The sequence below is a fragment of the Manis javanica genome, chromosome 3, assembly GCF_040802235.1.
Source record: "Manis javanica isolate MJ-LG chromosome 3, MJ_LKY, whole genome shotgun sequence".
NCBI classification, from domain to species: Eukaryota; Metazoa; Chordata; class Mammalia; order Pholidota; family Manidae; genus Manis; species Manis javanica.
This window is the reverse complement of record NC_133158.1, coordinates 140,075,202-140,087,960: the sequence shown is the minus strand read 5'-3', so window position 1 is coordinate 140,087,960 and position 12,759 is coordinate 140,075,202.

Below are 12,759 nucleotides of genomic sequence, written 5' to 3'. Positions count from 1 at the left end.
ATAAATATAAATCTCATTTATCTTTTGACTTTTGCAGAAATGAATTCCGTTTGCACTGTGCTTCTCTGCTTTCTCACATGGGGCTACTTCAGCTCCAAGAAAGAGGGCAAAGCAAGTTGAGTTAACATCAAAAAGGAAATTCATTGGACTGATAAGAAATGCGACCCACTGTCATGAGTCATAGAAAGACTTTCAGGAAGGCTGCCTCTTGGAACTAGCCAATCATGAGGAGCCAGGTATATTCTCACTTCTTAACCTCCTTCTTGTTCTGCCGTTTCTCTCTCTCTTTCCCATTCAATACTACTCTTCATCTAGAATTATGAGATTTCTTCCTCTGTTTCTCTTGATCTGCTTCATCTTTGTGGTTCAGCTGTCTTTCCACGGACCTGGTCCAGTTTTCCTTCTACCTGACTATATAGTTCACAGGCTTGACAGAGACTGACTAGAAACGTTTGGTCCCGCTGCAGATTCCTGGGACAGACTCTAATTAGCATGGCTGATCAGCCTGTCCATCGGGGTCTAATTACTCACCATTCTGGAGAAGGGATATATGGACTTAGGAGAGTGGCTCCTTTTAAAAAGTTAATTAAGTGTCCTTGAGCAGGGGCTGTGTGAGAGGGGTGAAAATGATTGGGGGAGAATATGTTTGGCAGAGAAATGTTTGTCATTTCTGGTAATGAAATATTATTGGGATTCTGCATGAACAAAGTAGGATTGAAGAGGATTTTTATTACTGATGAGGTAGAAAGTCATTTTTTTCTCCAGAATTTTCAGTTTATATGTTTTACAAGCCACATTGACAACCATTTGATTTCAGAATAGACAGTTTCTGCATGACAATATTGGGAAATCTTTTGGTCCTCCCTTAGTTGCATGAAAAGATCAAACTATGTAGAATACAATAGGCCTGAATTTGAATACTGGCTTTAACTTACTAGTGTTTGAATATAGAAAATTTTACTTACCTTCTGTGTGCTTATGCTTCCTAGTTTTAAAATAGAAGAAATTAAATCTAACTCATAGGATTTATATGTTGATTAAATAAAATGCTCTACCCTCTATTATTACACTAGCTAGGAATTAACAAGTGATACTAAATGCTCAGTAATCTAGGCTTTGCATGTATGAACGTATTTACTCAATTAAAAAATACAGCATAGTTACAGATCTATGATATAGTACCCATTACATAAAATGGAAGCTATAGTTTGTTATGATTAACCTGTGTGATTTAGTCTGTTGCTAAAATAATTCTGTTTAAAAGAGTAATGAATTTCTTAGAATAAATGAAATTACTGTAATTCAATGTATACATTTACATATCAAAATACAACTACTGCTTAGAGATGTATACTAACCTATAGCTAATATCTGTCATTCACCAATCTAGTATATAGCCAAATAATGAAAAAATAAGACAAGCAAAATATTTATCATTAAACATAAGCTAATATTTTTATTAAATAAGAATAATTTTGGATTCTGAAATAACATTATTTTTAATATAGAATAAAATAAAACATCATAACATTGAACAAAATGAATTTTTTACCCTTAGCTATTTTTAAAACCATATAAACAAAAATTGGAATAATCTTTGTACTTTCAGAAGACAATGCTAAATAAATTCATTAAAAATTTATGTAAGAAACACAATTTAACTCTTGAAACAGGGAAGTCTTTCAGTGGAAATCAATTTCATACCACTTATCAATCAATTTCATACAGTTCATACAAGGGCATGCAATTGAGACAATTACATTTTCATGGGTCCTATTTGTTGCCTATTTAACATTTCTAAAATGCAATTTACACTCACTTCCTATAGTGGAGACTGTGATGGATTCTAAGGCAAGTTTTCTTTTCTGAGTCAAAGAAAAATGCAAGAAAACCGCTATTCCGTCCCTGTCTGGCCTATTTGAATCTTACTGGGGAATATAGTTATGTGCAAACATAATGATGCCAGGGGGAACAATAATGAAACAACAAGCCTTGAACACAAAATTTCTCAAAACAGCAAAAACTGAAAAAAAAATAAAAGTAAAATGAAATGATTTAACAGTTCCACAAATAGTCAACTGGATGCTTGAAAGAGTATAGGTCCATAAGCATTGTGTTGAGACATTGAAACAGCCATGAAAAGACTTCTGTCATCTTGTTACCGGAAATGGTTAAATCTTTAAATCTTTACTGTTGAAGCCACCATTAGTCACTGTCTTAGTCACTTCCTCTTCTTCCCGTTAAGATGGCGAAACATCACAGCCAACTCTGGACAGACGAGATCAAAAACAATATATTAGTGACATAATCACAGACACACACTGCATGCCATGCAGGGGTACAGGAGAATTGCATTTGGAAACAGAGTGAATTGCCAGGGTCTAAGGGCAGCTGGATGTATAGTATTAATACTATAGGGTCCCCCTGGCTCACAAGGAATATGTGATTGGCTTGTTTGAATAATCTATGGACTAGCAGCATAAGCAGGACCTGAATTTTATACATTTGGTAAGGAGGGTTGTGTGGCTAAGAGACTTTCTCTACAGAAGCAGACCAGGGAGGGAAACTGATTAGGTCATTAAAGCAGCACATAACATGAACTTTAATTTCAGGCCTTTTGCTACAGTCACATATTCTGTGACTTGCAACAAAAACGTCCTAACATATAGACAACTTGCTGAAGAGGATATTTAGTGAGCAGCTTGATTGTGGTGCACATAAACCTGGCTTTGAAAGTTCCAGCCACAGAACATTAAAATATCGTTTGACAGAAAAGACATTAATAATGATAGTGCAAATCATCATTTGTTCAGTAACAAAGATAAGTAAAATAGGCTTAGTTTAAATATTTGGTAGGCAAAAATAGTCTTTTTTTTTTTAGCAAGAATTACACATGTACCTTTTTCTGTTTTTGGATATCTGTAGATTGTAAAATGTGTTTTTAACTAAATAAATTTATAATAAAGTCATTTTTATTTCATTTTCACTATGTTTATTTGACCAAGATTCAGATTATCCATTATATCATTTCTTCCACTACCTCATTACACTATTTTCTTGAAAACTTAATTATGTAATAATTATGATAAGCTTTTTGAGTATATGTTTGCCTGAAAATCTCCCTATTACATTCTTTGAAGGATATCCCATTTGTAATCTCTGCCTTATTTTCCAGTTTGTAGTAAAAGACCTAAAAATGGATTCCATTCTAAGTGACTCTAAGTAAGGATATATTTCCATAAGCATCTGTATGAACTTCTGACACCCTGCATGTATCTGATCCAGAAATTCTACCCAGAAATTGAAATGTCTGTCATTTGGACCACTGTCCTGAGTCTTTAAAATACTGATGGCACTGACTTCCACTTTCATTCCATGTCCCATTGTGGAGTTGCAACTGCTACTTAGATCAACTCATTCCTGTACATATCTTTATTATTCCAGACTTCAATTCTTCATTTTCTGGCTAATCACTCTTTCCCACATTTTATTTACAGCTCTCCTGATAAGACTGTGAAACTAGATCAACTGGGTTCCAGGAGTTCCATCCTGGTCCAGTGACCTAAGGTGGGGCAGGAAGGAGAAAAGAACACCATGCACCTGGTTTACTCTTAATGGCCTTAGTTAGCAAGTTCTTGAAAAAGTACTTTCATCATTCATTTTGCTAAAAAGATTTAACTTAATAATAAGCAAGCCAAAAATTATTCATGCACTATACTTAGTTTAGTGACTTCTAATACCTTTCCAAGGAGTGTATTAAATTTCTGCTAATACTTCAGAACTCATTATTTCCTACTGACTTTTAATTTACATGACAATAGAAAAAGGAAATTAAGGTCACCATTAGTGTTGCTTGGGAAATCTTACCTATAATCAGTTTAAATATATGAAATAAAAACAAAAACTATCTTGGCATCAGAAGTCAAATTTCAACAGAAATCTTTAAATTTCAGTGTGTTCAAATGAAGTATGCACATTGTTCTTTCTATTGTATTTAAAATTTTGACTTCCAATAAAGGATCTAGGGATTTTTTTTCTGAAAATTACCCAAAAAATGAATATCAGAAAGGAATGAAGTAAAGGAAAAAAAAACAGAAAAACAGACTGTAGAAAAGTTTTTATTGCTCGGACATCAAGTAAAATTATACGTAAATTTTTGTAACAACTAATAAATGATTTTAATGCCTTACTAGCAAAGTAGACAAATACATGTTAGGTATTTTAAACTTTTTCTGACTTCTCAGCCAGTATTTCTGACACAGACTGAATAAGACAAGATATCAAAACATTATAGAATATTCCGGTCTTGTAAGGACTTTGGAATTGATTCAAAGGTCACATCATAAATGATTTTGACACATAAGTAAAGATATTTTGAAAAACGAACTTGTGCAGCCCTCCTCCAAAAATTTCCAAATAGAACGCTGCTGTAGAGACATGGTGGTGCCTGATCCTCCTGGAAGCACACATATGTCCCTGCACCCTGGGTCACTCTTCAGTCCAGACTTTAGACCAACTGCTGGCACAGGCTGTGGGAGGAGGAGACCAAGAAGCTTGTGGTACTAATCAGTCAACTGTGAGGGACTTGGAAAGAAATGTTCGACTTGCGGCAGGTATGCAATCAAAATGGAACTTAGTGCCAAAATCATGATCCAGTCAGGCAGAAAGTACAGGGAAATAAGGAGTCCTCAAATGGGTAAGATAGAAGGGTTCCATATGTTGATTAGGCATATTTCTGTGAATGGAAAGATTTCAGTCCTTCTGTAACCTCGAATGTTCGGTTTCACTGCCGCTGGATTCAGCCAACACACTAAAGGACAGAGTGTCAAGTAGAGAAAGAGCTTTATTCAGAACCTGGCAGGTTGGAAGATGGGAGGACTGTTGTCCTAAAGGCCCTTCTTAACTCAGGGTTGATTTCAAGCTCTGTTTACGTTAGGGACAGGGGGAGGTGGTGACAGGTAACTGCAGCATCAGTGAGGGTCCGAGAAGGGGCGTGAAACTTCCCGTTGCTGGTCGGTTGACTTCCATCTGTCTGGTCGTGATGTTCCTGTGAACTCTTGGTAGGAGAATTACTGTCTTTACCTTTCAAGCTGTAAGCAAAATTATCAACAAGCCTACGTGCAGAGCTGCAGTTATTTTCGCAAATCTCAAAGAGAGTGTTGATTAAGAGTCCTGCAGTAACTTTCAGTTCCTCCTTGTCTTTGGACTATTTCTGTCTTTAAATTCCAGGAACAAAATCGGCAGTGTTGCTCTATCCATCCATTTATCCTCATCTTGCTCCTGGCGGCCATCAAGGAGTTAGAAACCAGACTTTTAACTCCTTCAGCCCTCGTCACACTGTTAGCAGAAATGTGTGGAGCATTCCATAGGCCAGAGGAGAGAAATTTACAGTTACAGAGAATATTTTTTGTTCTAATGCAGAGTCTCAGTTTTAAAGGGGCTGGACTGCTAACATATCAATTAGATTCACTGGATGTAAGGAACAGTATACAGCTGTGGAGCTCCAGTTTGAGTAAGCACACGGTGGGTGGGTACTCCATTGGGGCTCAGAATTTACCCAAGATTTGTGGGGTCAAGGAGAATTCAGATGAACACACCTGGAACCCTGGATCCTGAATCTAAAGCTCTTGATTTAAGTTTCAATTAGAAAGGTTGGCTAGGCTTCAGGCTTTCTTTGTAAATATTCAATCAGTCTTCAAGGAAGGGATTAACCAAAAAAGAGAGAGGTTTGGAAGAAAGGGTACTGAGAGTCAGAGGGAGCAGGACAGAGAAGACAGATGCTCTAACTATATACTCCAAGTTTGGTGTATCCCTCTAAGTGCTTTGTGAGTTACTCCAAGTTAAGAACTTAATCACTTTTACTACTGTAAATCTTCAAGACTATTTCAAAAGCACTTTTTCATAAATTATATAATTTTATTGCTAATATACACTTTTACACCAAAATTATATTCTTCCTTTAAAAATGAAAGTGGAGCTTGAATAAAATGCAGGCATATCTCATTTTTCTGTGCTTCACTTGATTGTGCTTGGCTTACACAGGATTTTTTACAAATTGAAGGTTTGTGGCAACCCTGCATCAAACAACATTTTTCCCACAGCTATTCCTTCATGTCTCTGTGTCACATTTTGGTTAATTCTCACAATATTTTAAACTCTTTCATTTTTATTATATTTGTTGTGGTGATCTGTGATCAGTGATTACAACTCATTAAACAAACCCTCATATGATGGTTAGCATTTTTTGGCAATAAAATATTTTAAAATTAAGGTATGTACCTTACTTTTAGATATTATTGCATCCTTAATATACTATAATATAGTGCAAACATAACATTTATATGCACTGGAAAACCAAAAAAATCATTTAACTTGTTTTATTGAGATGTTTGCTTTATTGTGATGGTCTGGATCCAAACCCTCAGTATCTCAGAGGTGTGCCTGTAAATGAGCTGGAGAAGTGGCAATGCAGAGATGTAGGAATTAGACCCTGGGTTTCAGGCCCCTAGTCATGGATAGGTCCACAATGCTGAGGTTTCTAATGATGCTTTTACATGTGTTAGTAACACTGTTGTTACCATACTCAGTGGATAATTAAATAACTGATTAATTTTATAAGTGATAGTCTCTAAAATACTTCATGTACATATTTCTTACACACTATGTATCTCGTAAAGGTATAGCCTGCATGGCATTAGTCTCATGAACACCAAAATAATCTTAATTTTATTCTTATGATTTTCCTTTAGATATATCTGAAGATTGTAAGAAGTTCAATCAATTGAATTAGTAGGTGCCAACTATTTAAGAAAACAGAATTCAGACATGCTTGGGTGGGCATACTGGCTAAAGTCAAAGGAATCACTAAGAGAGAAATTCATTACATTTTAATCATTATACTTTCGTTTCATAAATTTTTGTTTTAGTTTTTATTTCTTTGGTTATTAACCAAAAAGTAATTTTGAAGGAAAATATTTTGATTACAATGTGTTTTTGTTTAGAGATCTTGTGGTTTTGAGTGTTTGTATATCAAAGATGTTTTAAAATTATACTTAATTAACATGAAATTAGTTGGGAATTTGGTTGATAAAATGATACATAATTTATATTATTTTCTCTAATTTATTATTAGCTACTTTGTAAAAGCTTAATTATATATAAGACACTGACATAATTATTTTTTCCTGGCTAGTCTATGCAGTTGTGTTCTGAATGCTGTTACTAGTATACAACAACATGAGCACAGACAATAAGACGAACATCACAAACCTTTATAGCAATTTGGGATTGATGTGATGTCCATGCTTATGTTTAGAGGATGCATGTTAGAACAGGGTATAGAACAGACTGGGTGTTAGTGAACTAGTGTACAAATGTGCTGAGTTGGATGATACAAGAGGCATACTAGACATAAACAATAGGAGCACGTTATAGCACGTGCTGCTATATGGTTAGTTTATTAACTATAATTTTACACCTGTGTCAAAATCTGAAAAAACATAGCATTTGATTTTGTCAGTTACTATTTTTACAATCATTTTAGTTTTAAATAAAATATTTTTTAATTTATTTTATTTCAGTATAAATTACAAGAAAGTAAAGCCATTTAAGTGTACAATTAAATGAAATTTACAAAACACATTTTTGAAAATATCATCAAAAAGCAATAGGGAATGTCCCCTGTACCCTTTTGTAATCAGTTCCACCATCCCTGACCCCAGGTAGTTACTGGTCTGATTTATTTCATTAAGTATTATTTTTGCTTCCATTGTATGAGTATACCATTACTTGTTTATCCATTCCCTCCTGAACATCTGAGATATTTATAATTTGTGCATAATATGTATCAAACCACTGTGAACATACATGTATCAGTCTTCGTGTTGACACATGTTTTCATTTTTCTTGGGTAATTACTTGCAGAAAGAATTCTGGTTTATATGGTAAGTCTATAAGATCCCTTAGTCTTGTTTTCCAAATTGGCTGTATCATTAATACTTGCAGTGTTTGAGACAACTTGTCACTTTACATTCTCCCAAACCCTGGATATTGTCCATCCATCAGTTTTAACCTTTGAGTAGCTGTGTATTGCTGCCTCATTATAGTTATAATTTATATTTCCTTGTATGCTACAGATACTAAGCATATTTTTAGAAGTTTATAAACATTGTTTATAGCTAAATTAATAATACTAAGTTTCATAAAAGTGTTTTCCTTACACAATATCACTTTCCATTAAGCAAGTATTTTTGTCTTTCACTTCATATTTAGGTTTTTGTTCATATGCTGTATGTAGTCCTTATAAAAATTTTTTAATTAAAGTGTCTTTCCATTGAACTTATGAAAAAGATTTTTTCAGTATATTCTCTAGTTAATTACCATTGATTTATAGGAAAGTAACTGACTATTCAATGCTATAGTGCTTATTAAATAAAATAATTTTAGAATTATTTATCTGTAGGTTATAGATATAAATGCTATTATCTCTCAAAACTCATAATTGTGTTTCTTGTTTTATTGATTAGAACTTAAATTAAAAGTAAGATTTGTGAAAAATGGCATTTTAACTTTGTTATGTGACACTTCAGCTTAAATGTGGAAGATTCTTCTCATTAAGAAAAATGTATTAAATAAATACTACTTCAAGTAATTTGATTATTATAAATTATGTAGGTTCAAAGGTGTTCATATAAACGCTCAAGTAATTCCTAGCCAGCCCCAGCTATCCTCCAATACCTTTTGAGATTTTAAGGTCATTTGATAAAATACAAGGATGGGATGTGCCACAAAACAAGGATTTGGCCTAGGAAGTTTGTAGAAATAGATCCATCTCTTAATTTTACCCTATCAATGAACATTCTTGTCTATTGCTGAAGAAAGTTCATATTTTATTTTGAAACTTTTTTGGAGTCAAATTTGAGATTTTGCTCACTTTAAAAAAGAGATATTTAGATTCCTCCACTCGAAGTATCATTTTACTAGAATCATTTTCCACATGATCTGTTAATAATTTTAAGTAACTGTGATCATTTGTATACACATCTTACCTCTTGTACTAGATCTTGAACTTTTTGTAAGCTGAGTTCCAAAGAGCTACAAAATTGTCCTGCACACAATTCATGCTCAATAAAAATTGGTAGAAAGAATGAAACGAATGTAATGCAATGATTTCAGATTTTTGCATTGATGACTATTTAATAGCTTAGAGTTTCAGTTTAGACCTACATTATGTTTAACAAACCATGTTTTACCTTCTTTAAACTGACGCAATGCATTAACCTTTCTTCTTATTCCATAAACGTGGTACTTTAATAGCACATTTCTAGCCTTGTAAACAGTAGGATTAGATTGACATTTGAGTGAGATCCAAGTTTTCTTGTGCTAAATATGACTGCTTGGAATACACTTGTACTTCTCTGATTCACTTACACAACGGTGATACAATTTGGCAAGTAGTAATTTCCATAGCAATAAACAAAATGATAATTGAGAAGTCTAAAATGTACACATTGATAAAAGTGTGTGACGCTTCTTTTACATTCATTCAAGTTATTTTTCCCTGTTAGAAAGTACACCCCAGGAATTCTGTGCGATTCTTAGAATAAACTTCCTTTGATATTAAAACTGAGAAATATTTGTCAAGTATTTACCAGAAAAATTCATGAATGTTTAGCTGTGACTATGGATAAATATGATGTCGGCATCACATCAACATTTTGCCCTTATTCTAATTTGACCTGTTTAATTAAGATACAAATGAAAAATGTCCGTAAGTTATTCTTTCTCTAATAGTTGTTTAAAATCTATGTAAAGTATAGTCACATGAAGTAATACATGTATTAGAATTATAGCAGAGTCAAAATGGCAAGAACACTCATGAATAAGCATATAATCTTGTGCTTGAATTGAAGCTACATTTAAATCCAGTAACAGAAGAGCTGTAGAGATTTCTACTTGTGAACTTTGGTCAAATTAATTACATCTTTTCTGTCTACAGTTGGCAAGGACCGTGTGCAGCTATTTACCAAGCTTGGGATGTTACTCATGTCGAAAAACTTTGAAAAGAAAAAACTTGCAAGAAACATTTTGAGCTGAGTATTTTTTAATAAGAGTTGAATACTGATAAGTAGAGTAAGTTTTAGAAAGCTAACTTGCCCATTAACTACATGTGATTCATAAATCAATGCATATTTATTGAACCCTTATTGAACTCTTGCAATTTGTGAAGCTTAATTGTTGCAATATTGTTGACCTCTTAAACAGAATAAAACAGAGGAGTAACAGGACTGAGGAGGTAGTACAGAGAGCTGGAAATAAGCTTGGAGTTGGATTATGTGACACAGAGGGCAGGTGGCACCTGGGAGGCAGCATCTCACAGCTCCCAGAAACCCCATTGTTGAACCAGGCAGACCAGGGTTAAATTCCTGTTTTCCATCTATTAGCTGGGTTGCATATGATTATTTACTTAATATTTTTGAGCCCTTTCCACTATGCAAAATAATAATATGATCACATTTGTTAGTTCTGAAGTACAAACATAGCATATTTGAAGGTTTAATATGTGTCAGAGACTATATTGAATTATTTTATTGATAATGATGAGGCTAATCATGGAGACAGAAATGGCCCTGACTTTTTCTGCTGCTGCTTTTTTCACAGAGGGTAATCAGAGCATGTTTTCAGGGGGTGTTCCATATGTCAAGACAAAATTAAATATACAAGTGTTCTATTAAGGGAACCATGTGGAAGAGAAAATGGTAAGAGAATCTAGGGGAGGCTGGGAGAGTTGTCAGAAAGACGGCAAATATGATCCCAAGGAAGGAGCTAGACCGCCTCAGCATCTAATCAATGTTCAGCTAGGTCCTCCCACAGGCTTAGGGTCAGAGTCAGAGGAGTTCTAGGTTTTCCAGGTACAAGCCTGCCTTAAGTATCTCTGCCATGCCCGGTCATTGAGAAAGACCCCGCGGGGTAGCCTGGCTGCAATAGACTTCAGAGGGCAGCAGCTGGGGCTTTTGGTTAATTTTGCTTCCTGTAGTTGAAGGTCTGCAAGGCCCATTTCCTAAGGTGAATTGGTGTGTTAGATGAACTCAAGTGAAAACAGGTTGACTATTCAGGGGCTACTAAGAGGAGAAGAAAAAGGGGTCTACTATTGACTTCCATTTTACAGAGATCCCATGATGGTATTGTACACTTTCATATTGCAGTCAATATCCAACACTTTTCTGTCTGAGCCAAGGCCAGCCCTATTTCCAATACATCACACATCATTTCCAAAGACTCTGATTTAATAATATAAAATTATAGTTTTATAATATGTTTTAGTTTAGAAAAGTTTGTATTATTTATCTTTGCTATTTAAATTCCATAAAACCTATGAAGTTGAGAGTGGGTGGGATGCCCATTTGAGGAAACTGAGATTAGATGAGCATCTTGGAGGTAAGTGAAAGGCGTAGGACACCGGAGATCTGCCTTCCAATCCCGGTAGTGTTGCAAGTGGCTTACTCTCATTCCAGTGGCTGCAGTGTTCCAGACATGTATAAGTATGACAAATAACAGGTTTTAAAATATCCTCTAAATAGGGATTATATTGTCAGTTGGGCTGCAGAGGGGGCAGAAAGTCAAAGATGGTTTTCAGATCTGTGTGGCTGACAGGATAAGATCACAAATAAGATAAAAGTAAATAGTTCATACAATTATGTCCCTCAGAAGGGTCATTTTGGAAACTCATTTTTTAGAGAGAGATTTTATTGAAGTCTACAAGAAGTAGTCCTTTTAAGCACATTTGTTGTGGGAGAAAAAAATAGAGCAGGTATGCAGCTGAAGTCTTTTTCTAGGATTTCAGAGCTTTTTACTTCGTATTTGAAAATCAGCGTAATCAGACAAAATGTGCTACTGTTGTAATACAAATGATCGTTTCAGCACATCTGATGTCAGCTTTGTCATTCATAAGAACAATGTAGCTACTCACATCTTACCAGACTCATGTAGAAAATCAATTCTATGGGACACAAATTTGACTACAAGTTGATACATATTTTTTTTTTGCACATAACAAAAATAGAAAGGAGCACAAAGTCTTTGTTTTTTAAAAAAAGTCTTTTGTTATCAGCTTCTGTTTTCTCGATGGGAACAGAACTTTATTTAGTCTAGCATAAGGAATAAACATTGTTTACATAAAGATACTCATATAGGTCATGATGTAGAGACTCACAACTACTATTATCAAGCTGACAAGCAAATACAAAGTTTGCAAATAAATGTCATTTTGGTTTCACATTTTCCATTTTGGCACAACAGTAGGAAAGCTAATTTGGGAAATTTTAAACTTTCTCTTGAGGCTGCACAAATAGATTGTCCTCCTTCATTCTAAACTGAATAAATTAAAAAATAAAACACAAACTCACACATTGCCTAATTCTGTGGATGTTCTTGCCAGCTGTTGTGACTTTATTGAGTAATACATTATCAGTGTGATTGTGTATTTGTGAAATGAATCACACTGGTACACAATTAGAGCAACTGTGTCCTGATGATATAGTAACTCAATAATCAAGCAGCAGAAGAAAATTATTTTAGAAATTCTGATTCTACATGATTGTTTTTTAAGTACATTTCATGTACCCTTTAAGTAGGTTGTGGTATAACAGCTCACCAAAAAATGTTTCACCCAGTGATTCGATTTTATAATTGGGAATAATAAGGGATTTAGAAAAAAGATGGAATTTAGTCCTGGCTTAACTACGTTTCTAATTTTCTAGA